The 27,792-nt window shown below is 54.0% G+C and overlaps 1 long non-coding RNA gene across 2 annotated transcripts; it reads left to right on the top strand.

Annotated features, from left to right (window-relative positions):
- The first annotated feature begins 1,963 nt into the window (after nucleotides 1–1,963).
- On the top strand, nucleotides 1,964–25,314 carry LOC116574755. Of its 2 annotated transcripts, none has more exons than XR_004279471.1 (3): nucleotides 1,964–2,308; nucleotides 20,455–20,608; nucleotides 21,637–25,314. It is a non-coding gene; the product is annotated as an uncharacterized LOC116574755 (long non-coding RNA). The 2 variants fall into 2 exon arrangements; XR_004279472.1 differs by lacking the exon at nucleotides 21,637–25,314 and adding an exon at nucleotides 20,747–21,630.
- The last annotated feature ends 2,478 nt before the right edge of the window (nucleotides 25,315–27,792 follow it).

The raw sequence follows: 27,792 nt of genomic DNA, 5'->3' as shown, positions 1-27,792 counted from the left end.
GGAATGCTGTGACACACAGTCCTCGATGTGGGCTCCCGGAAAGGTCCAGGGGCCTTGGAGGAGCTGTCCCCATGGCCTATCACAACCCTAGAGTAAACAGGAGGGTGGGGGAGCCTTCTCTCCTACTTCCCAAGAACTATATTACAACAGAAAGGATGTGGGCCAGAAAAAAAGCCTTGCCAGGTTACCCCATCGGAGCCTGGGATGCTCATCTTTACAGAGACGGTGATGATTTATGCATGCTTCACCACAGAGTCATTTAATTAGGAATTCCCATGTCACTGTGGAGTCACCTAGGGGAACTGCCAAGAACCTGGGGCTGAAATTAAGTGCTGACTTTGGTTCTTAGCTGCAAGTGGAAAAAACAGCTGGTTGATCGGGGCCACTTACTTGCCCAATCTGGTCTCTTCTCCAGACTGCTAGGATATAATGGTACAGTCCTAACTACTAAGTAGTTAATTTCCTAGCGGTGAATTTATCCCTCTCTCGTCCCCCTCTTTTTCAATCTGCTCCTTTCTACTTCTCTCTGCTCTGAAGAGCTCCTGTTTCCTTCCAAGGCCAAGAGCTCTCCTGGACCAACCTTTACCCATTCCCTGGGGCAGGCCACCTCCCTGCCCAGGGGTGGAGGCGCAGGCAGGAGGCCCACCATCGAAACAGCTAACTTCCACTCGGTACTTATTATATGACTGGCATAGTTTTAAGGTTCAACATGTATAGATTCAGTTGATTATTACAACCACCTTATGGGCTAGACAATTACTAGACCCGTTTTCACAGAAGAGGAAACTGGGGCACAGGGCTACTATCTAGTCTAAGATCACACATCCAACGAAGGCAAGGCAGGATCAGAGGCAGAAAGTCCCATCCAGCTGGCCCTAATCTGAAGCACACACTACAGCGTCCCTCTGAAGAACGATGGGCTAGGGAGCTACCCCCTTCCACGGCAAAAGACTGACCTCTCCAAGGTAAGCAATGGAAGCTGGAAGAATTCAATGTCCCTGAGGCCACACTGTGCCTTTTTCCTCTTAGCACTGCTCAGAAAAACTTGCAAAAGAGGTACAATCCCTGTGAGGGGATAAAAGCTGTACAGCCACATTTTTTTAATGCCTCTTAAACCTTGTGTCCAGCATTCAATCTCTAAGCCTGGCATTCTGCCATTGAGCAAGATGTCTCCAATGCCCCCACTTCCCTCTAACGGAGAAAGGGCAAACCCGAGCCCCAAACCTGAGCCAGAAAAGGGGCCCGGTCTCAGGAACCCCAGCACCAGGCCTCCCCGGGTCCGGCTCCTGCCTGGAGTCCCGCTACCTGGCGCTCGCCCTCCTCTGGACCGCGGCGGTGCAGCCTCCGCATCTAGGAGGAAAAACCCGCGGCGGGCAGGCGAGCCGGGGCGGGGGCCGCTCTGCGGCTCGGAACGGGGCCAGGGTTCGTCCCTGACCCGGGGCCCAGCCCCGCCGCGGTCCTCCCCTCCCCGAATCCCACCTCGAGTCCCGCGCCCTTAGAGGAAGTCTGCGGCTTTGCCCGGTCGCCAGCGGGGGATCAGCCTCTTCTTGCTACGGTGCGCGCCCATCTCGGGCTCTTCGGGGGCACCGCCACGTCCTCTCGGTGGGCGCCCGTCGCCTCCTCCCCGGGGCTGACCCCACAGGTCCCCCGGCGGTTCTTCCCTTGTCTCGCCAGCCTGTGGGCGGCGGCCTCGCCGCGGAGAGTGGCGGAGCTGTCCCTGCAGAGCCCTCTCTGGGCGGCGATCCTGTCCCCGCGCCGCCTCCGGCGTCTCCCCAGCCTGGCCTCCGCTAGCCGGCTGCGGTCCACGTGGCTCCGGAGCTCGCTGGAAGCCCAGAGCGAGCGGAAAGCCGAGCCGAGAGCGGGCGGAGGGGGCGCGGGGGGAGCGCGGGCCCGGGGGGCGGGCGCTGGGCGGAGGAAGGGGAGGGCCGCGCGCCGCCGAGGCGCCCGCCCCCCTCCCGCGCGCCCGGCTCCCGGCCCCGGCCGGCCAGGGAAGCGGCCCCTCCCCGGCCGCCCGCCCGCCCCTCCCGTTACACCCGGGGGAAGGTGTTCCCGAGACCGCTCCCATCCTCACGCGCCTCCCCGCTCCCCAGGCTCCAGCCTCTGCCGGCGGAGCTCCACTATGCCAGACAGTTTCGACACTTTGCAAAGACAAAGACCAGAGGGAGGAGGAAGAGGAGGACGAGGAGGGAGAGGAGGACGGAGCGCTGTGAGCTGGAAGGGGGTCGAGTGTTCGGGACACCCCCCTCTTATTCTCCTCCGAGCCCCTCATCCCCAAAGCCGCGGAAACTCCCGCGTGTCTCCAGCTGCGGTGAGTGAGCGCGCCGAGCCCAGCGCTGCCGGGGTGCGCGGGGGACTGCGTCCGCCGGAGTTGGGGCTCGGGCAGTTTCGAGTGTGTTCTCCGAGTGGAGGGGTGATTGCCCGGAGCCGGGAACAGAAGTGGTCGGGAGGGGTCTAGGAGGGTGTGACAGTGGAAGTGGGACTGAAGACCCCGGCGCCTGGAGGAAGACAGACGTAGGGAGACCCCTTCCCCAGCCACGGCGTCACTGGGGTCTTTGGGAGAGGGAGGAGGCCCAAGAGGAGACTGGGGCTCCGGGATCTTCAGCCGTTATTAGAAGAGCTGCTGGGACCTCAGCGGGGAGCCTGCGCCGGGTCCGGGGCAGCGGTCCCCGGGGTGGCACTGCACCGGCGCCAGGCTGGAATCTCCCGGGTCGGGGCCGCCAGAGGGCGAAGCGGCCAGCGGGGCCGCGGCTGGGATGAGTCTCTTCTGGGCGGCCCGCTCCGGCGCCTCCGAGTGGGAGCGAGGGGCGCGGGGGCGCGAGGAGGCTGCGGGTGATCAGGTCCAGCGGCAGCGGGACGGTGTTGCGATCGAGCCTCCAAATCCGCTGCGAGCAGGAGCACATCCGGGAGGTGGCCATCGCCCCCGGGGACGCCGCCGGCCCACGTTGCTCCGGAGACGGTGGAGAAGTTGGCGCGGTAGCTGGACGTGGCGCGCTGGGCAGGGAGGGGTTGGGTGGGCGCAGGGCAGCGGGGCGGGGGTGGTGCTGGTGGCAACTCAAAACTCTGGAGTCCGCCCCAACCCCGTTAGGCGCCGCAGCTGCAGCGAATAATCTGACAAAAGTTAGCAACTTGTCTGCGTTTCTCGGGTGTGTGACCCGCGTGGGGCAGGGGCAGCTCTTTGCCAGAGCGCGGGGGCGGGCGGCCGCTGCTCTGGGGCAGAGCCCCCGGATGGGACCACCGCTAGATTCGGAATCGGGACCGTGGCGTAACTTTGAGCTCCTCCTTTTGCCCAGCGTGAGTGTGTTTGAGCGTGACCTTGCGGGAGGAAGTGCGGCTGAACTTGAGATGGGGGTTGAGACTGCGCCGGGTCGGCCTTCTCCTTGCCCCAGGCCCGGTCTTTGGGGAACGGCGTCTGCAGAGTCTGGGTTCTGCGCGGCGGCGGGGCCGGGAGTCCCTCCAGCCTGCCTCCCGAAGGTCCTGGCCAGCGCTGGCCGCTCGCGGGGCTTGCTGGGGGCGCTCGGCGGGTGGACACGTGCGCGCCCAGAAGTGAGCGGGTGGTGGGGGCTGGGCGGGTCACTGCGTCTCGCGGGCTCTGCGTGTCCCGCAGCCGGAGACAGCCCCGTCTCTGAGGGCAGTGACCCCCTTGCCCCGGGGCCGCCTCAGGCATCCCCCTGGCTTTCACGTGCCCACCTCTGGGGACTCCTCGCCTCTTCTGACTCACCCTCCTCGCAGGCCCCGCAGATTTGGGCTGAGATGGTCCCCCAGGGAGACAGCGAGCGCCCACCTCTGCTCTGAGGCCGAGTGTGTGTGTTGGGGCGGGGAGGGGGGAGCGCGGGGAGAGCGAGATTAGCAGGGAATTAGGTTGTCCAGGAGTCGCCGCCGCCGCGCCTGACACACAGTAGGGAAAGGCTGTTGGCAAAGGCCTGTGGATGAAACGCGCAGGCAGGGGCCGGACGGCCCCTTCTCTCCTTGTCCTCCCTACTGCCTCTACGGAATCCATGTTCATCCACCTAATCCAGCCCTTCAGGTTTCTAGACGTGCCTTGAGCACCTACTACGTGCGGGGTTCAAAGCTGCGCTTTCTTAGAAGCTGAGGGCGGAGTCGCCTGGTGGTCTTGCCCCCGGGAGCTGCGTTGGGGCGCCGGGACTTTCGCAAAAGGCAAGGTGCACTGCCCCCTGCCGGCCGTTTTGGAAACTGCCGCTTGGCTCGGAGGTGGGGAGGGGGCCCCAGAGGCAGGGTGTCTGGTCTCCCTCAAGATCCTGCACCTTCCCCTCCTGCCCCAGACACCGTGGCCGGGACGTGTTCCGAAATCCCGTGGTGGACTAAAAATACCCACCAGAGTTCACCATTCCAGCCTCCGCCGCCCTTGCCCAGATCCGGGTCTCTCACCGTCTCCCTCTCTGATGTTCCCGCAGCGGACTCGAACTCTCTGAATCTCAGTTTCGGTGTCTGTAAAACCGGGTCCTTATTGTTACCTTCCAGATGTGTGGCACAGAGTGTTACATGTAATTGTGTGAATGTGTGTGCATGTAGGGATATGCACGTTTACACACTCACACTCCACGTGCATGTCCGCGTGACCTTTGACTTCAAATCTGGGAAAGGGAATCTCATCTTACAAAGAATTTGTTTTTGCTGAATAAGTAAATAACAGAATGAGTCGGGGGCTCCCTCCTCTGTCTTTGGACGACCCCACGAGCCTGGAAATGTGCCGCCTCTGCCTTCTCCTAGTCCCGCATTTACCATCCAGGCTTTACCCCTGGGACAGGGCGAGGGCCTGGGCAGAAGCAGGCTCTTGCTCCCACCTTACTGGGTTGGCAGGCCACAGGGTGCCTCTTGAATGCTGCCCTGAGAATGGAAACAGGAAGTGTTGCCAGAAGTGAGGGCCAAGGGCTCTCTGGGGGCGTGGATTCTGTTGCTCCAGGCTCTGCCTCAGCAGCCGAGGAGGCTGACTTCTGACCAGGCTTCTCGCTGACCTCAGGGCTGGGTTTCCTCTTGGAGGCACAGACTGGCCTTTCCCCCAGCTGGGTTTACTAGCACCCTGCTGAAGTTGGGGACCTCCACAGAATTGGCTATCTGGAGCCTTTGGTCCCCAAGGTATGAGGGCTGGATCCATCTGTGGTTCTGGCCTTGAGGGATCCTTTTGGGTCCTGGAGCTTCAGGGGTGTGTATGGCTTTGTGCCAGGTGGGTCTCTGTAGCCCTCTGCACCAAGCAGCCCCCCAGGCTAGGATAGCTTCTGGAAGCAAACTCTCAGCAGCCCTCCCTCCCCAACCCCCAGGAAAGGGCTTCTTTGAATCACCCGGTCAGTTCACCTTGCTTGAGTCCCTTACTTTGTGGTTGCTGACTCAGAGGAGTTATATTTGGACAGGGCTTTTTGTCTTACGGGAGCTAAACCCTAACCCTCTCTCCAGGCTCCCTCCCACACCATGTAAAGCAACCAAAGTAAAAAAAAAAAAAAGAAGAAGAAGAAGAAGAAAAAGAAGAAAAGAAAAGAAAAGAAAAAAATCTACCAGTCATCTCCTTATCCTGCTTCACAGTAAATCCTATATGCACCAAGGACGGACGCCACTGGCCACTAGAGTTGTTGCTTGGCCCAGTCACAGAAAATTCTGGAATAAGTTTTACAGGCACTTTGTTCAGTTGTGGAGCATGTGTGGAAACTTCATACCCCCCTTGCAGACCCAAGGATCTGAAAGCTCCCTCCTCTAATTTGGGCACACAAGACCAGCCTTGGGCCCCAGAGGAAGCCTGCTCTAGTCCCCTAGGGCCAGCACTCAATTGCTTTGTAACTTGGCACCCACACTGTTCCAGGCTCTGGTCTCAGTTTCACTCTTTGCAAAATGAGAGGTTTGCAGTTCTGCTGACATGGCCTTGGGGCCGTTAAAGCCTTTCTTCATGAAGACAGCCTGCACCCTGCTTGCTTTTGCTCCAGCTCCATCCTCAGAACCGTCCAGATATTCCTGGTGTCACAGAAACAGAGCCATCCATGCGGGGCCTCCTCCCTTCCCTTACAGAGAGTGCTCCGGACTCCAGAGCCCACGCCCAATCAGTGAAGTCATTCACCGGCAATTCTCAGCACTGGACATTGAGTTGGCCCAGAAGTTTCAGAGTCTGGGTTCTGAACTTGGGCAGAGCTGAGGTGACGTTTGTGGAGACTCCCAGTAATGCATGTGGCCAAGAGGAGCTTTGATGCCCTCACTAGGACCAATTTTACTCCCACTCCAGGAGCTGAAAATTTTCATAGAAATCATTTTATTCAATCTTTCATATTAATGAAAACAATACTGAGGCCCAGAGGGAAAATCATGGGACACTGGGTGACAGAGCTAACCTGGAACGTTCCCCGGTCTCCTAAGCTCCCAACTAGGTGAGCCTTCTCTGTTTCCCCTCCCCACACCCATATTCTTTTCTGCAGGTTTACATCTCAGTTTCCTCATTGGAAACCAGCATTCCTTGGGAGTCCTGGGGTTTTATGGTTCCTTGGGTCTTGTTATTGGTTTCTTTGTTTTGATTTCAGTTGAACAAATATTTATTAGGTATTAATTATGTTCTGGTCATCATGCAAGATGCTGAAAATACAGGGTTGAAAGAACATGTGATCCATCCTTCCCCCCCAACCCCTGACCCCTGCCTGCCCCCAGACGTCACTGTGTGCTGCAGAGGCACCCAGGGGCGTGAAGAGTATGTTGCAGTGGTTTGTACAGGTGGAACACATGCGTGTGCAGTGAGAGGCTAGGACAGAGAAGGGAACGGATTTCTTTGCCTCATGAGACCCACGGGAGGACTCACTGAGAAGATAGAGTCTGAATACCTAGGAGAACCAGACTTTCGAAAGCAAAGGTATTTTCTTCCATGCACTGAACCGGTATCTAATTAAAGTGGTGTGTGCCCCACGTGCCCCAGAAAAATAAAGTAAAATAAAATAACAGACCAGGCATAGGTCTGTCTGTTCTTCATGCTTCTCAGCCAGAGTACAGGACCTTGAATTGGGATCTTCCCAGGGTCATGGGCATCACAGTGATAGCATGTACGATAGAGACTACCTGCTTTGCTATGCTTTAAGAAAAATAAAATTCGGTGCTTTATCTCTAATCCTTGTCCTTATGCTTGATCTCAGATTTAAATGGCTGTCTCGGGAGATGGGGTTAAAGGATGGCGGGCAGTGTGTGCGGGGACAGTGCCCAAGTTTTCAGGCACAGGACCGCATCTAACTGTGTGAGCTCAGCAAGCCTTGCATTCTGGGGCTGGGGCTGAAGTGCCGGTGGGTCATTTTCTCTGGATGCTCAGTGAGGATCAAAGATCCTGCTTAGGAGTCTGCCCCTGGAGGGGCCTCCTCATAGCCCAGCTAAGAGCCTGTGCAGGAGAGTTGGCATGGAAAGTGCTCAATGCTCGAGGCACGGTATCCAAACAGAGCATGTGAGAAATAGAGAAGTTGACAGAAGGTGGAATGTTCTAGAATGCTGGTGGAAGAACACTTGACATACAAGGCTGGTGTTAATGTTAAATGGTTGTTAATAACCCCCACTGGAAAGAGCCTAATGACGGGATTAGAGTACAGCTTGCTTTTCTCATTGCTGAGGATTGATAAAGAAACTCAAAGGTTATCTCTAGGGCACAACACAGGGAATTACTAGGAACAGAGATGTCTGGGTTCCGAGGGGAGTACACAGGTGAGGGTGCTGCATGCCCCGGGCCCCTCCTGCGTGGTCTTGTTGACTGAGTAACAGGTGTGATCTGTGACCAAGTTGGAGGCACTAGGAGGGAACTATCTATCATGGTTTACACTGGGACAAGCATTAGATAAGACATTGGCTTCGGAATACTGCTATCTATATGCACTTCAGTCTATCTATAGTCAGGAACCATCTATCATGGTTTATACTGGAAAGACTATCAGATAAGTCGCTGGGGTCAGGATACTTCCTCTGAGTCCAGTGGATCCAGGCAGGGCCACCACTGGCCTCGGACTCAGAACTCCTCGCTCCTGGTCCTGTCCCACTCCACCTGCTCCGGCCAAGGACCTTGGTTGTGTCCCTCAAGTCCCTGAACTTCTTCAGAATCTCCCGTTTCCTCAGTTGGTAGATGGCACTGTACAATTCCCACCCTGCCCCGGGGGGCTTGGGAGGGGCCCATAGGATGAGGCCATGAACCTGCCTCATTGGTAATAAATTCAGGAGCTTCTAATTTTTATTAAGTATTTAGGGTATGCCCAGAAGAGGGGCAAGTATTTTAAAAAATTGACTCATTCCGGGTTCCAGGAGGAAACAAACGGAGCAGAGACTTTAATAAAAGGAATGTCTCCAGAGCAGCCAAGAATGTAGCAGGACCTGAGCAGGTTCCCACCCTCAACCACCAAAGCCCCCACGAGGCAGATGGAGGGATGGGGGGCGGGAACCAGGAGTGTGGCAATCAGAGCTCATCAAAGCCTCTGAGGAAAGCCTCTGTCCTCAGCCTGGCAGGTAACAGCCCCAAGGAAAGGCTGCCCCCTTGCTGTGTCCTGCCTGCTTTTCACTATCCTGTGCCACCAAGAGCTGCACTCACTCACCCAGCTGCCAGAAGCCAGGGAGTTCCTTTGCTGGAGTCTCTCAGCAGCTGGACAGGTCTGCACTCACCTTGCACTCACCTGTCATCTCGTTTGATCCTTCAGCAGCCAGGGGCCTGGCTGGTCCCAGGATCCTGGAAGAACAGAGCTGGAGGTGGGAAGGAGCTCCCTTGCTCAGGGCCACACCACTGGTCAGAGCCCAAGTTTGAACCCTTGTGTTCTGTTCCCCTAGTAAGATGCAAGAATCAAAAGATGTTATTACTAAGACCTTTATGTTTTTAGTGCACCGGGGTGGCCCAGTCCGTTCAGCTTCTGCCTTTGGCTCAGGTCCTGCTCCTGGGTCCTGGATCACCAGGCTCCCTGCTCAGCGGGGGGTCTGTTTCTCCCTCTGCCTCCGCCCCTCCCCCGTTAGTGCTTCCTCCACACCAAATGAATAAAAAAGTCTTTAAAAATTAAAAAAAAAAAAAAAAGACCTTTACATTTTAGGAAGCATCTTTGAGAAGCAGAAAACTTCAGTATTAAGGTTTTGCAGTCTGAGGCTTATCACTTACTGCTCAGTGATCATATCACCTACCTTCCCTGGCTCTCAGTTTCCTCTTTTGTCATGGGGATGATAATCTGTACAGTTGATGTGGAAAATGAACGAGTCACTCAATAGACATTAGCTTTTTTTCCCGAGAGGACCAAGGTTCCAACTTGGGGGGTGGGGGCTGGCTGTACCCCCTCTTGTCCTTCTGGCCTATTCCGTAATCAGATAGTACTGTTTGAATATTTTGATCTTAAAAGCTTTTCCTTCCAAAGATACCTGGGGATGTTTGGACCATTTCTTCTGACTCTCTTTGTGTGTGTGTCTGTGTACATGTGTGTATGTGTGTACTTTTTCTTCCTCCTCTAAAATATGTAAAAGTTATCTAACCAGGAGCCCTTAAAAGAATATGAAATATAAGTTAAAAATCTCAGTAATCCAGAGAAGTCGAGAAGGAAAGAACATACATTCCAAATTATTGGCGGAATTAAAAAAGGAGTTTCAGATGACTTTTGGTAGGTCCCCATGTGGGTCTGCAAAGAAAATTCTTTCTTTGAATTTCACCAGCTACCTTCAAAAGCTTCAAAACTCAAATAGATATCATTGTGATAGATTATGCTACATTTAAAAAAAATCCATTTGAGTCCACATTGAACTAACAAACTAGAGTGGCTAAAAATTCCCTTCATGAATATTTACTTAGCAGAGGGCTCTTGAGAAAAACTCAACCAAAAAAAAAAAAAGAGAGAGAGAGAGAGAGAGAAAAGAAGAACCACAACGAGAGCAAACCCAGCTTCCTCTCTAAATGAGAGGGTGGAATGACTCCAAAATATTGTTTCATGCTCAAAGAGCCTAAAACAACCCCACATGACAGATGAAAATCCATCTAATTGGGCATTTACCTTTTCAGAGATAAAAGGCTCAGCGGAAAGGAAAGAAAAGGAAAGAAGAAAAGAAAACCTCTTTCCTTGGAAGGCTCGACTGGAGCCCAAAATAAAGCCCACGAGTCGCTTGGCCTGGTGACGAAAGGGCTGTGTTCCCCCCCCCCCCCCTTGCCTTTCTTGAGTGTCATGTCCTCAGAGAGCCGCCCATGGTCTGAGAACGGAAACCCCTGAGCTTGGCGTTCACAGCCACCGGCATCTGCACCCCTGACTCTGCTTGGACTCCAGCTCGTCTTAAGTGCTGGGCTAGGATAAGGGTCTTCCCCATGTTGCAGTGGAAGTGACGAGCCCAAGGTCACACGGCTCCCGCATGCAGATTTTCCTTCTGTGTGCCCAAAATTACGTCTCTGTTGAGTGAAAGGGCAAAAGCCCATGCTTCCAATTCGTCTTCTTCAGCTCACCCCTCCCAACCTCCACCTTCTCACCTTGAACTGTCCCTACAGTTTACCGTTCCCCTCGAGTAGGTCCGCATGAACCGGAACCAGAAGCCGACTTGGCTGAGAACCAGCTTTGGCATTAGGAAGTCAGATCGCTCCATCCCCAGGGGAGGCCTGGGGGGAGGGGCCCAGGGAACGTTCTGCTGGTGAAGGGGTGTGGGCCCAGGGAGGCAGATCACCCCAGAAGCCCCCGAAAGAAGCTGTCAACAAATAACTCGGACATGGACATTCGGTTAGTTGATTTCCCAACCCTGTAGTTATTTTGTATGTAAATAATCTTGTTAAGGTGAGGAAGTCAGCAAGCACGCGAAGTCAAAGGCAAGGAATAAAGGCAGAAACAGAATTTAAAAGAGAAAGGGAGAGACACAACTGGCAGATCCTGGGAACCAGGAGTCTTGCTTCTAAGTCTTTTGCAGGTGAACTGGTGAACTGGCAGGGAGCTGGGAGGTTGTGTGCATTCTGTCCTTGACACGGAGTTCAAAGAATATCCTTTCCATTGGTGGATTTCCTAGAAAACCCCAAGAGTTGAACTGTGGAGGCTAGAGTGATGGCTATCTTGGGTTACCTGTGGCTGGGGTCTACTCTCAGCATCTCCACATGGGGCTGGGCCAGGAGGCGTGCTTTCCATCAGCAGACTTGACCTTTCTTCTAATAGGACTTTCCTAGTCTCCATAACAGCCCTATAAAATTACTGCTCATACTTTGTCTCTAATCCCATTTTACAGATGCGAAAACTGAGGCTCAGAGAAGCGAAGCCACTTGCCCCAAGTCACATAGCTAGAAAGTTGGCAGAGCCCAAATTCCTAACGGCCAACTCTCCACCCGTGTAATCCCTGGGATCATCACATATCTCTACATCAGGGAGACTGGGAAGGGTGAGGCAGCTTCCCTAAGGGGTGCGGATGGAGAACACATCACACCGGGTATCCGTCCCAGTCCACGGGTGGGGCTCCCAGCCTCTTCCCATATTCCCCACTTGTGCTGGTTGGATGGGTTTCTTTAGCTAACCCGTGGCTGTCTGACGGGAGTTTAAATCTGCGCGGAGTCCCCGTGTTGCTGGTTGGAAGCCCTCACCCTCTGCGTTGTTGTCATACATGGAATTCAGAGAGCCCCACGGTGCCTGGGGATTGAGAAAGGGCTGGGAGCCAGTCGCAGAGCACAGACAGGGCTGTGAGCAGGAAGGCTCAGTCTGTTTGTCACCAGACGTGTAAACCCACCCACCTCCAGGGCCTGCTCCGAGTAAAGTGATGAGTAAAAGTTGCTCTGGCAACATTGAAAAATTCCCTTTTAATAACATCGTCACAATGGAGAGAAAGGTCTGCTTGTTGTTCCTCCTTGAAAACACTGTTTTTTGGTTTTTGTGTGTTTTTTTTTTTAATTTCAGTTTTTTAGTGTTCCAAGATTCATTGTTTGTGCACCACACCCAGTGCTCCATGCAATACGTGCCCTCCCTAATACCCACCTCCAAGTTCACCCATCACCCCCTCCCCTCCCTCCGAAACCCTCCGTTTGTTTCCTACCACCTGGTGGAGGGTGTGATGAAGAAAGACATTGCTTGGGAAACACAGGCGCTACCACAAACAAGAATGTCCTTGTTGGGGGGCGGGGGGGGGGGGGTAGGGCAGTATTCCTGGTCGTTCCTAAAGCAAAAATCTGAAATTTCAAACCTCAGTCTTTTGGTGAAAAAGGAAATTAAATCAAAAGAGGACTTGAGAAGCCCGTGAGATCATGCACCACCGCCTAAGAGAAATTTCAAATGAAAAACAAGCCTCTCGGAGCTGTTTGAAGAATTAGTGCCAACAGAAGGTCTGCTGTTAGTTTTCCTTCTCTACCTGTGGCCGGGAACAAACTGAGCCGAAGAAAACCGATCTGGGAACTCTAGGATTAGAAAAATTAAGCCGATGTCTCTCCCAAACCAAACAACAGTTTCGGGTATGAGTATGTCTGCCTCTTGCCGACCTGCCCCGGGGATGAAGTAAAGAAGTTTCTCTTATTCTCTGAGTGGGGGGCTGTGGTGTCAAAAGCTGTGACCTTTACAGGAGTGGGTGGAGGGAAGGGGTGTGTGAGTAGACTGAATGATAACAAAGTGACAGAGGTGGCGTATTTGCAGAGCACGAAACAAGAAAGAATCGTAGAATCCCAGCATTTGCAAAGAGGCTTAGCGGTGCCCTTGTTTCAACCTTCCCCTAGTCCAAGATTTCAATTATTCATTCTCTGACTCACTCATTGATTTGCCCAATAAAAAACACTGGCTCTGCCACTCCTTAGCTGTGTGACCTTGAGGGAGCTGCTTTACCTCTCTGTGCCCTGCAGGGTGTCCACCCTAAGGGCTTTCTAAGTGCGTGCTGCCATCATCTGCAACATCATGCACGTTTAGAGGCCTCTTGCTTGATCTCCCACGAATTGGGTCCTCACTTGCACTCTCCCATGTGGTGGTTTTTCTGTCCACTTGATCACTAGATCTGTGCCCCACACAGTGACCCTTTGTCCTCTGGACACCTCTGTGGATGAGGCAGCTCTTCCTTACACAGAGCTTCCAATCATGGAGGGCTTCCCGGAGAAGGTGGTAGGGTGCAACTTTCGGAGATATCTGAATTTAAGGCTGAAAGCGTGGGCTGGGCTGTGATGTGCCCACTGGACCCTAGGGTCAGGTGAGCACACCTAGGACAAGGCATTGTGGGTACTCCCTGCCCCCTGTCTCATAGCTGAGCAGACGGCTCAGACAGAGGCCCGACCTGTGCGGTTCCTCAGCCTGTTAATAGGCAGAGCCAGGGCTGGAAGCCAGCCCGCAGTTTCAAGCTGCCAAGTCCTGCCTCCCCGCTGGGTTTCCTCTCGGCTTGGGAAGCTCAGGATGTCCTAGAGAGCGAGACGCCCGCGCCCTCCGCAGGCCGGCAGCCAGGGACCCCAGCGGCTGGGTCTCCCACAGACACCCTGCACCGGGCTGCCGGTGGGCTCTGACACCCCCACGTCCCAGACCACCGGTGCCCACAGGCTCCTGCAGACCTCCCTCCGAGCAAGCCCGTGCTGGGTTTTGTGAATTCTGGCTGCTCTCTGCCCTTTTCTCCTTCCTGAGTTTCTGCCCAGGAAATACCATGTACTGGACGTTTTGGACTCCTTTAACCTCAACAGGGCTCTGTGGTCATTCCTCTTATTGGTGTTTTGACAGTTGGGAAAACCGAAGTTCATTGGCATTGGCTGTTTGACCTAAGGTCCCCCAGGTTGGGTCGAGTCGGGGGCTGGGACGACCCCCTCGCATCCCACCACGACTGTCTCCCCATGGGCACATGGACCAGAAGTTTCCTGGGTCCAGTGTGTCTGCTCCCACTGCCCACACCAACAGCTGGTCAGAGCCTCCCTCCTACACCTCCCTCCCCTTTGTTCTTGAGAATCAGATAAGAAGCCAAAAGAACAAAGTCCCCCCTTCCCAAGCCATATTTCTTTTTTTTTTTTTTTTTTTTTTTTTTATTTAATTTATTTTTTATTTTTTTTTTATTTCCAGCATAACAGTATTCATTATTTTTGCACCACACCCCGTGCTCCATGCAATCCGTGCCCTCTATAATACCCACCACCTGGTACCCCAACCTCCCACCCCCGTCCCTTCAAAACCCTCAGATTGTTTTTCAGAGTCCATAGTCTCTCATGGTTCACCTCCCCTTCCAATTTCCCCCAACTCCCTTCTCCACTCTAAGTCCCCATGTCCTCCATGCTATTTGTTATGCTCCACAAATAAGTGAAACCATATGATAATTGACTCTCTCTGCTTGACTTATTTCACTCAGCATAATCTCTTCCAGTCCCGTCCATGTTGCTACAAAAGTTGGGTATTCATCCTTTCTGATGGAGCCCAAGCCATATTTCAAAGGACTATAAATAGGACGGTTCAGGGTGGTGTCCCAGGTCACATTCAGCATGGAAAGATTTTGTGTGAGGCCAGCCCTGTCCTCTGGCTCGAGGTTTCCCTTGTTCAGCACAAGCTTCCCTCCTCCCTCTCATCCACAGAATCTTGTTTGAAAGTCCGTAGTCAGGCCTCCCGAATTAGGCCTGTGCTTGCCTGGCAAACAAACCCGTGCGTCGCGGTTCCCCGTTCCTCCCAGCTCTGTGTGTGGTTCTGGGCAGCACCGAGGAACCCGTGGGGCCCAGAGGAGGCGGAGGCAGCCCAGAGACCTGCGTCTCCCTGCTCTGAAGGCACGTTCCGTTTCCCCAGCAGGGAAGGCCTGGGGGCAGAGGGGGAGGGCAGGGCCCGCAGAACATGGGCTCTGGGGCAGCTGTGGGACTGGGGCAGGTGAATTCCATGTCAGAGCCTCAGTCTCCCCACTTGTGCTCTGGGGTAAAACCATCCAGCATTCTGGTTAGGAGTTGAGAGAAATAAAACAGGAGAGGATGAGGGGAGCCCCAGAGGACAGACAGGTTCCTGCTGAAAGACCTGGTGACAGTGGCGGTCAGGGTAGAGAGGCCCAGTGCCCTCTCTGGAGGAACCCTGACATGGAACTGGGCCCCTCCCTGTCATGTGCTCAGAGGAAGGGGGTGTAAAGAGAGGAAATGGCCAAGGCTGCGGTTTGGGAGCCCTGCACGGCCTGCATTGTTTCAGTAATGAGGGGCGGCGCAGGTCTCCCTTGCTGCCCCTAGGAGGGGTTCAGCCAGACCCACGTGGGAGGAACCCCAGCGGATGGAGGCTGGCAGCGGCCAGGAGGGAGTGGCCCGAGCCCCGCAACTGGGACATGTTGGGGGAGATCACCAGCCGTGTCGGGGTGTCTGTCCCCCACATGCGAGCAGCACCCATGTCTTTGTCTTTCTGGGCTCTGAGAGCTGACCACGCTCGGTGCTGGGAACCCAAAGATGAAGCTGCTTGGAGAGAGCTGGGAACTCAGAGCACAGATACAAACCAGTAAACTGTGTCGCCCCCCACTCGTGGATCTGTGGGGGTGTGTGCGCGAGGGAACACGGACTGAAGACCTTCCAGGGCCCAGTCAGGCTGGAGAAGGAGGAAAACGGCCGTGGACTTGTAGGCGGCGGCCCTGGCTTTGAACAGCTCCTCGGCAGCTTTCCCGCCCCGTGGCCTTGGGCAGAAGACCCGACTCTTGCAGAGCCGCAGTTTGCACATCTGTGAAATGGGGATCTGCCTACCCCCGCTCAGCCCCCACCAGAGGACTGCTGCAAAGGCTGCGTGAAGTCAGGTGCACGAGATGCTTAGCTCCGGGCTGGCGTCCTTGTGCGCTCATCCATTCGCCCTTGGTAGTGATAACCTCTCCCAGAGAAGCACCTGCCCTCCGCGTTCAGAAATCCCCTCACTCCGAGGGCTGCTCCCAGTTGAAGCCCTCCCGGTGGGGGCGGGTCCGCGTTGGAGGACTGTTCCCACCAGCAAGCAGCTGTGTTCCCTGCCCCGTCTGGCGTGTTTCACATCAGCTGTCGGGGCCAGGAGGGGAGATGCAGCCCCATCAAGAAGGGGCCGCTCAGGCCCTGCACCCTCCGTCAGCCCCAGCACCGTGGCTCCCCCGCCCTGCGCCCCTCACCGAGCCTGGCCAGCAGCCCTGCTCCAGGCATGCCAGCTCCTACTCCAGGTATTTCTGGGTCATCTCACCACCGGGTTCTGATTGGCCCCTGCACCTGCCTACATCTGGGCCACCTGTCCCCTCCGCAGACAGATCTGCCAGACAGTCTCCGTGCTGAGCTCACTCTCCGAGATCACTGTGTTCTGGACAGGAATTCAGATTAAGAAACCACCCACCTGTGTGCTGACCGTCTCCGCCTGACCCCTGCGCAGGGTGGTGCAGCTGCTGGCTCGTGTGCCCGCACCCCTCCCCACACAGTGGGCTCCCCACCAGCTGACCCCTGAGAGTGTGTTGTTGTCCCACCAGGGCAGGGCACCGCAGAGGGGCTCAGAGAGCGCCCATGTGAAGTGCACTGCACTCGTCCTGGGAGGAATTGGTTTATCAACCAAGGCTCCGATCTTGACCGTGACCTTGAGCAAGTTGCTTACCCTCCTCAAGCCTCCACTTGCTCATCCGCAAAATGATACACATGACAGCGGGCGTCACATCACTGTGAAGAAGAGCAGAGATTTTGGGGACAAAGGGCTTAGTTTGGGAAAGTGCCAGCCAGCCCTTTAAAGTGGTATCTGCCCCAATTTCTACTACTAGTTTTACTTTGCCTTTTTTGTTTTTTAAGTGATCCCATGTTGGTTTTATCCACTTTTGTTCGGTACGGCCTTGCAAAATAGTTGAAGCCGGAACGGTGCCTGTGTTAACAAGGAGCCAACTCAGACTCCGAGGAAGACTGTTTGCCGTCACACATCCTGGCTTGCACAGTGTCTCCTGGTAGACACAGCAGCCGCGGGGCACCCTGTTTCAAGATAATACGTGGCCACAGGCCTCTGAGAAGAGACGTCCTTGTATTGAAGGGGCAGCACTATTATTCAGCGGGGCCCTGCGTTCACGTTCACAATTCTCCAGATGATCGCTTCTCAAGCGGAGGGAAAGGCCGGGATTTCTTAAGCAATCTAGAAGTGGTGAGGAATTTCGGGTCCGGTCCTCTGCTCTGCTCCCCAAAGAACCAAAATCGGAGAACAGCCGCTCTCAGGAGATTTATCACGTTCTCATGCATGATGGTGCAGGGGCTGTCGATGGTGACGTTCTGTTAGGGGCGAAGGAGTGGCTTATGGGCCCTCACCTCCTGTGCGGTAGGTAGAGCTGGTGGACGTGTTTCCTGCGGCTTAGTCTCCTGGTTTAGCCAAGCAGTTGGCTGCTGGGGGCCCGGACCGGTACCTGGTGGCCGCCAGTCCTCCGGATAGAAAGGAAGGGGTGAATGCCCAGGGGGAGGGCAGGGTGGGGAAGCAGGTGGGATCCAGGGAGACAGGGCAGAATAGCAGAGCGTGGGAAGAGAGCCGTGGTGTCACATTCCAGAAGAAACTTTCAGGGTGCAGGTTAAAAAGCAAAAGGCAGGGGCATCTGAGTGGCTCAGTCAGTTAAGCTTTGGCCTTTGGCTCAGGTCATGGTCTCAGGGTCCTGGGGGTCAGGCTCCCTGCTCAGAAGGTAGTCTGCTTCTCCCTCTTCTTCCTGCTTGTGTTGTCTCACTCTCTCTCTCTCGCAAATAAATAAATAAAATCCTAAGAAAAAAAAAAAAACATAAAAGCCAAGGAGAGTCTCTGTAGATCGTTAAGCAGATACGGAACATGAGATAGGTATGTTTTCTGTGTATTTAGCAGCCCAGCTTTGTGTCAGGAGCTGGGGCACCAGGGTCTGGAGGGTGGGTGACACCTGGGGAACGGTTCTAGCTCGTGGAAGTCCCCTAGTTGCCAGTGTGCCAGTCGGGGCTGGGAATCCCAGCGCAGAGGAACGGAGAGACACACAGGAAGCCTTGGGCAGCTGAAGGGAAGGTGGTAACTCGGCTTGGCGTGTGGAAGGGAGCAGGTGGCAGGAAACATCTGGGGTGAGTGATAGGTGAACGGATTGTTTTGCTCATTCTCTCATTCAGGAGCTAGAAACTGACTTTCTCCCACGTGGCCGGCGGTGCGCGGCAGGCAGTGTGGTGGCAGCGTGGGGTGTGGGACAGGCACCCTTGTGCTCCCAGGTGGCTATCAGGCCGGTGACACCTGCTCTCTGGGAGTGCAAGGAATCCTGGGTAGTCACGCTGCCTGGCCTCCTCTGGGCAGTCCGTGAAGATGTCCCTGGGAAGGGCCGTCACTGGTGAAATCTAATGCGTGAGGAGGCAGTGCACAGGGAAAGGGGACAGTGTGAGCTGGGGAGGGGAGGGAGGGAGGGAGGTCTGGGTTACAGCTTACAAGGGTCCCTCCGTGGGCTGCTACGAGCAGACGCTGGCCTCAGAGGAGGTGACGGCAGGTCCGAGGCTGGGGCAGTGAGCACTCCGCCTTAATTCTTTCAAATATCAGGGACTGAAAAGAAAGTTTCATTCCGGGAGCTTGCCTTTGCCGTGACACTGAGCCCTGACTTCTCCAGCTCAGGCCACGTTGTGTGTCTCCCGTGGAAACATCCTGCGCCCCACCCGCCGGCGAGCTCCAAATAGAATCTATTTATTGTCGACACCAGGCGCCTTAGACAAGCCTTGGGTCAGTCTGTAACTAAATCCTGTTGATTTTATATCTAAAATAGCTCTTGAGGGACGCCTGGGTGGCTCAGTCAGTGAAGCGTCTGCCGTCAGCTCAGGTCATGATCCAGGGTCCTGGGATCGAGTCCAGCACCGGGCTCCCTGCTCAGTGGGGAGCCCGCTTCTCCCTCTGCCTGCCGCTCCCCCTGCTTCTGCTCTCTCTGTCTCTGTCTCTCTCAAATAAATAAGTAAAATATTTAAATACAATAAAATAGCTCTTGAATCTTCCATCTCTCCGCCATCCACAGCCACCCTGCCTCGGTCCTGGCTCTCCACATCTCAGGGCAATCATCAGCTCCTGGCAGATCTTTCTAGGTTGCAAGTTTATTGTGTTTTATCACCATTGTTGGCCATGTCAGGATTCCCTGGTGGTGATATCAGTGAGCTTTCACTGCATAACAAGTAGCTCCGGGCCTTAGTGCCTTCAATAACAAGCGTTCATTATTTCTCCTGATTCTCTGGGTTGATCGGACACTTCTTGTGTCTGGGAAGCATGGCTGGGGCTCAGGGGCATGGCCCGTGCCTCCTGGGGACCAGCTCAGCTGCGGTGATGCGGCTGCAGAAGATTCCAGGCGCGAGAAAGGAGGATATTCTGTGCCTAAGCATTGTCGAAGCATTTATTTGTGTCTTTTGTTATTGACCCACTGGCCGAAGCAGGTTATGTGGTCAAGTTCAGATTCAGAGGGTGGAGAAGTGGACCTCAGTCCCTGTGGGGAGGCAGAGCAAAGCCATGTTGCTGAGGTGGCCCAAGCCGGTGGGGGCCGTTACTCTCTGCACCTGCCCCAGGGGCTAAGATGAGGACTGCGGAGCTGGACAGAATGGGTCCAGGCCCCGGGCGGCTCCTCCATAAAGCGGGACTAGTCATTGAGACCACCTCCGGGATTTCGTGAGGAAACGTGCGTCAGTATATCCCTCAGTGTGTGGGACGTAGTTAAGAGCTCAACTGGGGGTCTCTGTTTTTACTGTTCAGGTGGGGCCTTCCAGAGCCTTCTCCCACCCGGCCTCGGCCTGGTTGTGCTTCCTAGCCCTGATCTCACATGTTCACTAGTTACATTTTCCCCTATCCTCTTCCTCAGAGATATTTTCTTTTTTAAAAAACATATTTTATTTATTTATTCATGAGATACAGAGAGAGAGAGGGAGGCAGAGGCAGAGGGAGAAGCAGGCTTCCCATGGGGCAGGGGCCATGAGGCGGGACTCGATCTCAGGACCCCGGAATCATGACCTGAGCCGAAGGCAGATGCTTAACCGACTGAGCCACGCGGACGCCCCTCAGAGACACTTTCTCCAAACCTTTTCTTTTTGCCACACAGCATTTCCCTTGAGCGAAGAACAACTAAAAACCCACGTGCTCTTCTCCTACTGGCTTGGTCTTTCCTCCCTTAGCTCTCCCAAATATCACTCCCATCCTCGTGTCACATTGCCCTGAGTTGTTCGTTTATCTGTCTGTTTTCTCCACGAGGCTGAGCTTCTTGAGGGTCGGAACTATGGTCTCCTCATCTTTCTGTCTCTGGTACTCGGCTGCATGCATGGAACAGGATAGGTGTTTATTGGAAAAAAACAAAACAAAACAAAACAAAAACCTTGACGTGTAAATCACTGGGTGAGTGAGTGGAGTGATGGGCGAATGCCTTCTAATGGTCTTTTGTCATCTTCAAAATGCAGTGGATGGGGCGCCTGGGTGGCTCAGCGGGTTAAGCGACTGCCTTCGGTGCAGGTCATGATCCTGGAGTCCTGGGATCGAGTCCCGCATTGGGCTCTCTGCTCAGCAGGGAGTCTGCTTCCCCCTCTGACCCTCCCCTTCTCGTTCTCTCTCTCTCTCTCAAATAAGTGAATAAAATCGTCACAAGGCAGTGGATGAACTAAATGTCAAAACTGACTTGAACTTTTCTCCTCTTCCCTCCCAGCCGGGACTACTTTCAGGATCAACTTTTCTGACCTGGAAATGCCAATAGATGTCATAATCATCGCCAGGAGGTGTGGTGAGCAAACACTTTGAGCTTCGTGACCAGGACGGTTTCCTCTGAGTGCCAGAGATGGACAGTCCCTCAGCCTCCTGAGGTAAAGGACCACCCTCTCCCTCCAGCACGAGTGAGATGTGTTGTCTTTTCTGGTTTCTTCCATAGATTGACTTTGAGTAGGCGGGGAGAGGTGTTCCCTTGTATCTTGGTATCTTTGTAATTTGGCCTTCTTTCCCAGGGATATGCCATTAAGAGGGGACACTTTCTACCTCAGGAAAAATGCAGGGTCATTAGCATATCAAGCAGCCTCATTTTCTTAAGAGGAAGGCCTTCTGTGTTCTCATTAAACAAGTAAGTAAAACCTGGATTAGAAACAGCCTCTTGTGACCAGTGCCTGCCATCCCAGAGAAGGTCTGAAATGACACCGTACTGTAGTGACTGTCAGTAAACAACTCTGACCCATAGGACAAAAGTGGCCCAGTCATTTTTTTTATAAATAAAGTTTTATTGGTACCCAGCCACACTCCTTCCTTCAGATATGTGTCACACCACAACGGCAGTGGTGACAGAGGGCTGTGTGCCCTGAAAGCCGAAAATACTCACGGTCTGGTCCTTCATGGGAAGAGTGTGCCTGCTCCTGATCTAGAGTTAAGCTGTCCACATGAGGCCACTCTATGTGTGGCTATTTAAATTTTAATTCATTGAAATTAGTCACAAGGAGAAATGCAGCCCTCAGTCACACTCACCGTATTTCAAGTGCTCAATAACCGTATATGACTGGTGGCTCCCTTTTGAACAGTGTACATTGAGAATGTTTCCATCAGCAAGGAAAGCTGTCTTGGGAAAACTATGGTCGTCCTGGGGTGTCTCTCTTTGCTCTGAGTGTCTGACTCAGCTTGGATATAATTGCGGCCATTGTAGAAGAAGGAGGGTTGGTCCGTGTGTGTGTGTATGACTGTTCTATAGGATTATTGGTGAGTACATCTATTTATTTATCTACTTACCTATCCATAAAAATGGAATTACTTCTAGAATTTCTTTGGCCAGCCAACTTATGGCCACTGTATGTGAGTCTGTGTAAAAACTAAGCCACTTGGACCTTGAGATTTATCAGTTTTACATATGCAGGTACCTTGATACAAATATGAGCCTTCCCATGGTCACAGGAAGATCAGACACAGTATTGGGTCTCCTGTAAAGGGAATGAAGCAATGGCCATAGTGTTCCCCATCGGCTGAAGATGGAGCAAGAGAGATAAGAAACAGTGAGAGGAAGAAAGTGAGCTAAAGATACAGGGCCTGTGAGTCTTGGAAGAAGGAGGAATGCTAGAGACAAAAGATGACAGGGAGGGACCATGGGTTTACTCTCAAAGAATGTGTTAAACAGAATCATGACGATTGGGAACTTATCCCATCTCAGAATCAGGCTGAGTACAGCCAGTTCTATACAGCAGACCCATGGGGAGAAGCTTGGACTTGGAAATAGTCCCGCCATCTTGGGTGGGTCAGGACTGGAAGCATAATCGAAGATTTTACTTGCTGAATAAGGGAATGTGCAGTGCTGAAGAAGAGGGCCAGTCACTGAGCTGCACGGTGCTTATGGACAGGTCAGAAAAGAAACTCTAGGTGGCCAGGAGGACTATGGGCAAAGGCTCCACGTTGTGTCTGTAGGATCTGGGCTTTTTTTTGGCCTCGGGTTCCCCCAGAACTAGCAAGAACGAAGCAGAGTTTCAGATGATGGAAAAGAATTGAACTGATGTGTATCTGTACCTCTGGATTGGAAATGGGCCCTGCCTCTCTCCTCTTGGTTGGGTTTTAAGTTTTCACCATTGCCGGTGAGTGTTGGAGTCACTTGAAACAGGTGTTTCCACAGCAGACTTTCAAACAGTGGAGTTTAAGCAGATATGAAGTAATTAGAAGTAACAATTAGAAAAGATACTGGTTTTTGCTACATAGTATCGAGCACACCAGGGACAACAGAGGTGGTGGTGACGATGATGTTAACAGCGATGATATCGTCCATCCATTTCAAGCTCATTGTGTGCCATGTACACCATTCTGGTAATAATAATTGTTATTATACTAGCTTCAGATTATTGTGCTAAGCACTATAGTCACTTTTTCTCAGCACATGAACCCAGAGCATGTTTTTCGATTACATTTTTTCCAATTGCTCAAGTTTGATATAATTACAGATTTACAGATAAGTTGCAAGAAGAACCAAAAAATTCCTGGATACCCCTCACTTGGATTCCTTAAGTCCTAACATTTTACTATATTTGTTCTATCCTGTCCTCTCTCTATTTTTTCTGAAACCCAAAGATTCTTAAAACTGTGATACAACCAAGTCAGAAACTTAGCACGGGTCCGCGGCTGTTATCTGAGCCTCGGAACTTCTTCTGATTTCACCAGAGGCCCCCAAGTGAGGTCCTATCCAGCAAAAGAAAACCTACTGGGCACATGGCCTTTTTGGAAAACTTCTTCACTCTTGTATTTCGTGATGTTCATGTTTTTGACACGTTAAGCCAATCATTTTTCAGAGTGTCCCTTGGTTGGTGCTTGCCTGATGCTCCCTCGTGATTCCATTTACATTCCTGCTTTTGCCCGGCATCCCACAGAATTCAGGGGGTGTCCTCCATGCCTCATAAGTGGAGGGCCGGGGCTGGTCTGTCCCATTACTGTAGTGTTGGCCTTATTCCTTGGTTAATGATGGCATCAGCCAATGGTCAAGGGGCCTGGCTCCTTTCAGTGGAGAATGGTGTCTAGAAATACCATCTGGTCATGGATATGTCCGTGGCTGCCGAGATAGCCTCCCCCTGGGCCCTCTGAGCAGACAGAGCTGGGAAATAGGGAGTGTGGGGGTGTGTGCATGCTTCCGTGTGTGCGTATATATTATGCGTATACACATATCTGTATATATAGACCTGTGTATATGTATCAGCATATACGTGCGTACCCATCATATATATGTGTGAATATGCCTATAGAGGCACGTCGTGTAGATCGTTTCTAAAGCAGCACACATGCATATTAAAACCACGGTGAGCGCACACTGGCGAAGCTAGCCGCAACATTCTTGAAACCCACGTCTGTCTCAATGATGCTGGCCCAGTCTCACGGCCAATACCACCGAGCACCACATTTATTAAACCACAGGTCAGACCCTATTCCAGACCCTTCTCTTGCTGCTACTGCTCCTCAAGCAGCCCAAGTCCCAATGAGGAAACAAGACTCCGAAAAGATAATTAACTTCTGCAACGTTGTACAACGAGCCAGTGAGGCAAACGTACCCTGAGTGCCTGTTGGCCTGTTGGCGTCAGAGCCGATGGCCTGTGGGGAGGCCGGTGCCTCAGAGGAAAACCCAAGCCAAGGGTGACGGGAGCGTTTGTCCCACAGACCCGAGACGGCTGAGGCTCCTAGCGGCAGGAAGGAGATGGCGCATTGGTGACGCCCACGTCCGTCACTCCCGGCAGGTGTTTACCGGCTGCCTCTCGGGCATCTGCATGGGGCTGTGTGTGCTCGAGCCTTTTCCTGGCAGGGGTGGGCGGCTGCGGTCCCGTGCTTTCAAGCCCTCGATCAGGTTCAGGTTGCGGGCATAAAAGCAGAAGTGGGCCTCTCTGGGGAGAGCGCATTTCCTCTCTTGCTGTGGGGCATTCCAGGCTGAGCTGCTACAGCCCAGAGGCTTTAACTGGAAACACATTTGTGTCCCGGCTCCCAGCAGAGCACTTGTAGGAGGTGAACTTGATAAATGCTACTTCTGATCGTGCATCAATAGCTGTTTCTGAGCTCTTTCTGTGTGCCAGGCACTGTCCTGGGCAGACAGAGCCCCAGGGAGCTCACGCGTTAGCCAAAAGCCAGAGAAGGGCAAGGGGAAGAGATGGACAGTAAGCCAGGGCGTAAATGAACATCAGTAGCGTGGGGCGGGGTGGGACGGAGAGCATGTGTGGCGTGCTGGTCCTGGAGGGGCACTCGGAGGAGCCCTGGGTGGAATCCCGTCACACTGCCCAGAGGAAAGAGCACAGCAGCAAAGACAGGGAGCCCGGGCTGCTGATCAGAGCACACACGGAGGACTCATTACCCTCCCCGAGGGGCTTCACCCTGGAAAGCGAAGCCTGTCTGCTCCTGTGCATCTTTTCAGGCCTGAGGAGTCACATACATGGGCTCTCTCTCCCTCAGAGCTCAAGCATTTCCTCCAAAAAATGTAAATGTTATCAGCTGGCCCAGAGGTGAACTGGAGGCCAAGGCACTCAGTGGATAAGAGGCGGTCTTAGCGGTCACAGATATAGAAATGGGCAGCAGGGTGGGATTTCTGTTGCTGATAACCTTAAAGAAAGAGCAACAGTTGTGGGCACAGGGACCTGGGAGAGATACCGGGGAGCCAGCTTCGAGGAGCTGCAGGGCTGGCAGGTGCAGAAGGGCGAGCCTGCACCGGGCGATTTGAAGGAGGGAATCCATGGGAGCAAGTGGAATTCACAGAGAGGTCTCAGTTGGGGCCGTGGGGTTCCTGCCTGCCTTCTCATCCACTCAAGCATTCATTCGTTCGCTCAGGCAGCAGACACTCCTGGGTCCCTGGCACCGTGCCGAGGACGGGATAAAACCGAGTGAGACAAGATGGTGGTAATTCAGTGGGAGAAACAGACAAATTAACAGATCGGTGCTAGGCACAGATGCACCTCTGAGCTACAGGGAGGCCCATAGCTAATGCAGTTTGGGCGTTCTCTTTAAGAAATAATGATACGAGTTACGGATTTAAAATGAAAGATGAGCCCTAGGGGCACCTGGGTGGCTCAGTTGCTTGAGGATCTGCCGTTGGCTCAGGTCATGTTCCTGGGGTCCTGGGATCAAGCCCCACGTCGGGCTCCCTGCTCAGCGGAGAGTCTGCTTCTCCCTCTCCCTCTGCCTGCTGCTCCCCTTTCTTGTGCTCTCTCTCTGTCAAATAAATAAAATCAGAAAGAAAGGAAGGAAGGAAGGAAGAAAAGGAAAAGGAAAGAAAAGAAGAAAGGAAAAAGTCTTGGAAAGAAAAGACAAGACAAGACCAGCCCTAGGAAAGTGGCTTGCAGCCCAGGGCTGGAACTTAAGCCTCCCTGGGCTGGGCCAGGCTTCCTGCAGGGTCGGGAAGAATGCCTTCTCTCCTGGGGACCCTGGGGCCGCAGGGGTGACTGGGCACCAGGGCTTCATTACAGCAGGAGGCTGAGGATGGAGACTTGGCGGGAAGGCTGGCAGCGGGGATCCTGGGGCTCTAGGAGGGTGGACTTGCCCTCCGGTTCCTCCGAGCTCTCTGAGTCCTTGTTCTTGGGCTAACCGATGAGACCTAAAGACTTTTGCTCTTCTTAGTGCTGCTGGGACTTTGAAAGGCACTTTCCTGGCCATTCCACAAGAGTTCTACCTTGTGATCCCACTCCCGGGAGTGTGTTCTGAGCAATCACACAAACTTCGGGAGTGCAGGTGCTGGCAGAGCATTTGCCAACAATTACAAAGGTCTGCCTGTGGGCCACGTGCTCTTCTTAGAGCCCCAAGCATCAGCACATTTAGCCCGCCCCCCCCCTCCTCCAGCCCAGCCACCCTGGGAGTCGGCTGCTGTCATGCTCCTTGTTTCGTCGCCGGTGGAGGCACAGAGAGGTTAAGTAACTCAGCCACAGATTGCTCAGCCGTCAGTAAGCAGAGGAGCCGGGATCTCCAGGCACGTGGTCTGCCTCCGGCACCCAGGCCCCTGGCCATACTGCCTGTCCGTGATCCTTGCTGCCTGATTCTTTTAGAGCAGTGAGTCGGAGACAGCCCGAGTGGCCAAGGTCAGAAGGGCCAAAGGACATCGCCAGCACGGGACAACCCGGGACTGCTCTGCACGAGCTTTACCTGGGCTCACTAGCAGGTGGAGGTGGACACACAGAAAACCAGAGGGGATGGTAACTGCGTGGTCACAGTGTTTGAGCCCCAACACCCCCGCCAGTCCCAGACAGTCCCCCAGGCTCATCCGTCCACACATCATTTGCAAGCGGTGTCCGAGAGCCGGCACAGGAGAGCCAGCGGTGAGGAATGGAGACCTGGTGACAGCGCAGGTTTCTGCCTGCTCCCTCTGCTCGCACCTTCTCCCACCCGGCTGCAGATCCGTGTCTTCCAGCAGCAGCCCTCCTCGGTCCCTCACTGGTCCCAGTGCCCTCGGAGCCCCAGGCTCCCTGCACCTGTTGCCTCGTCTGTAGAACAGAGTGGGGAACCCACGGATGCTCTGGATGTCAAATCACATGCTCTTCACCGTGGTTGCAGGAGATTAGCATCTTCCAGAAAGGTCCGGCACCCACCTGAGACCGGGGCAGTGGGCAATGGTGCATGCCCTCCCTAAGGGGCTCAAAGGTCCAGCCCTGGCTGATAACCCGGCTGGAAGGGGGGAAGCAGCAAGCATCGGTGCAGTCCCTAACCTGCTGAGCCTCTCTTCCCTGGGAAGATGGGGCCAGTCCCACCCAGCAGGGGTGGGGGACCCCCCGGGATCTACGGGCTCTGAGGGTTCATCATAATAGGTCTTGCGTGAGGTGGGTCTGGAGGTTCCTCCGTCTGTGTCTCTCTAGCTCTGCCTCCCAGATTCCCAGCCATAAGGGAGACCGTCTCCCGTGAGGGCCTGTCAGGGTGAGACGCGGCGCACAAAGCCAGGCCCGGTGCCTGGCCGGTAGTCAGTGTGACACGTCACCGCGTTGTTATTCCTAGCCAAGCCACACTGGCCTCCCTGCCGGCTTGGGACAGGTGTCCGGCTGAGGCGGAAACCTTTCCTCCACAGGAGGACGCACGTTCGGAATAACCATGGTGGCCGGGCCCAGAGGCCTGGGTGACACTTGTGCCCCAAGAGGCAGGGAGGGTGGGCACCAGACCACCAGAAGCATGGAAGTTTCCTTTGTGCTTGGGAAGCCAAGCCCACAGACTGAGTCGGCCTCAAATGACTAATTTTTATTCCAGTCATGTCTGGATGAGAAGCGTTTGGACATTGACCAATAAACTTTGTTCCCGAAGGGCGTCCAGTCATGTCGCTCCTGTCTTCAGTGTCCATGCCTCTCCTGGGACAGAGTCCAAATGCCACAGCAGGACGGGGCAAGGCCCACCCAGGATCCCGGCCTTAACACCACTCTCCTGCGAGCCACGGAGGAGTTTTAAGAGCAAGATGAAGAGTGTAAGCAGAAGGCCTGAGTTCAGATCACACTTCTGTGGCCCACTGTATGTACCATGTCGGGCAAGGTGCTGGGCCTGCCTTGATCCGTGTTTTCTCGTGGGCAAAACGCACCAAAGACAGCAGTAGTGACAT

This window comes from Mustela erminea, chromosome 16, assembly GCF_009829155.1.
Source record: "Mustela erminea isolate mMusErm1 chromosome 16, mMusErm1.Pri, whole genome shotgun sequence".
NCBI lineage: Eukaryota > Metazoa > Chordata > Mammalia > Carnivora > Mustelidae > Mustela > Mustela erminea.
Note: the sequence above shows the minus strand (reverse complement) of the source record. Positions and strands in the feature narration are given on the sequence as shown.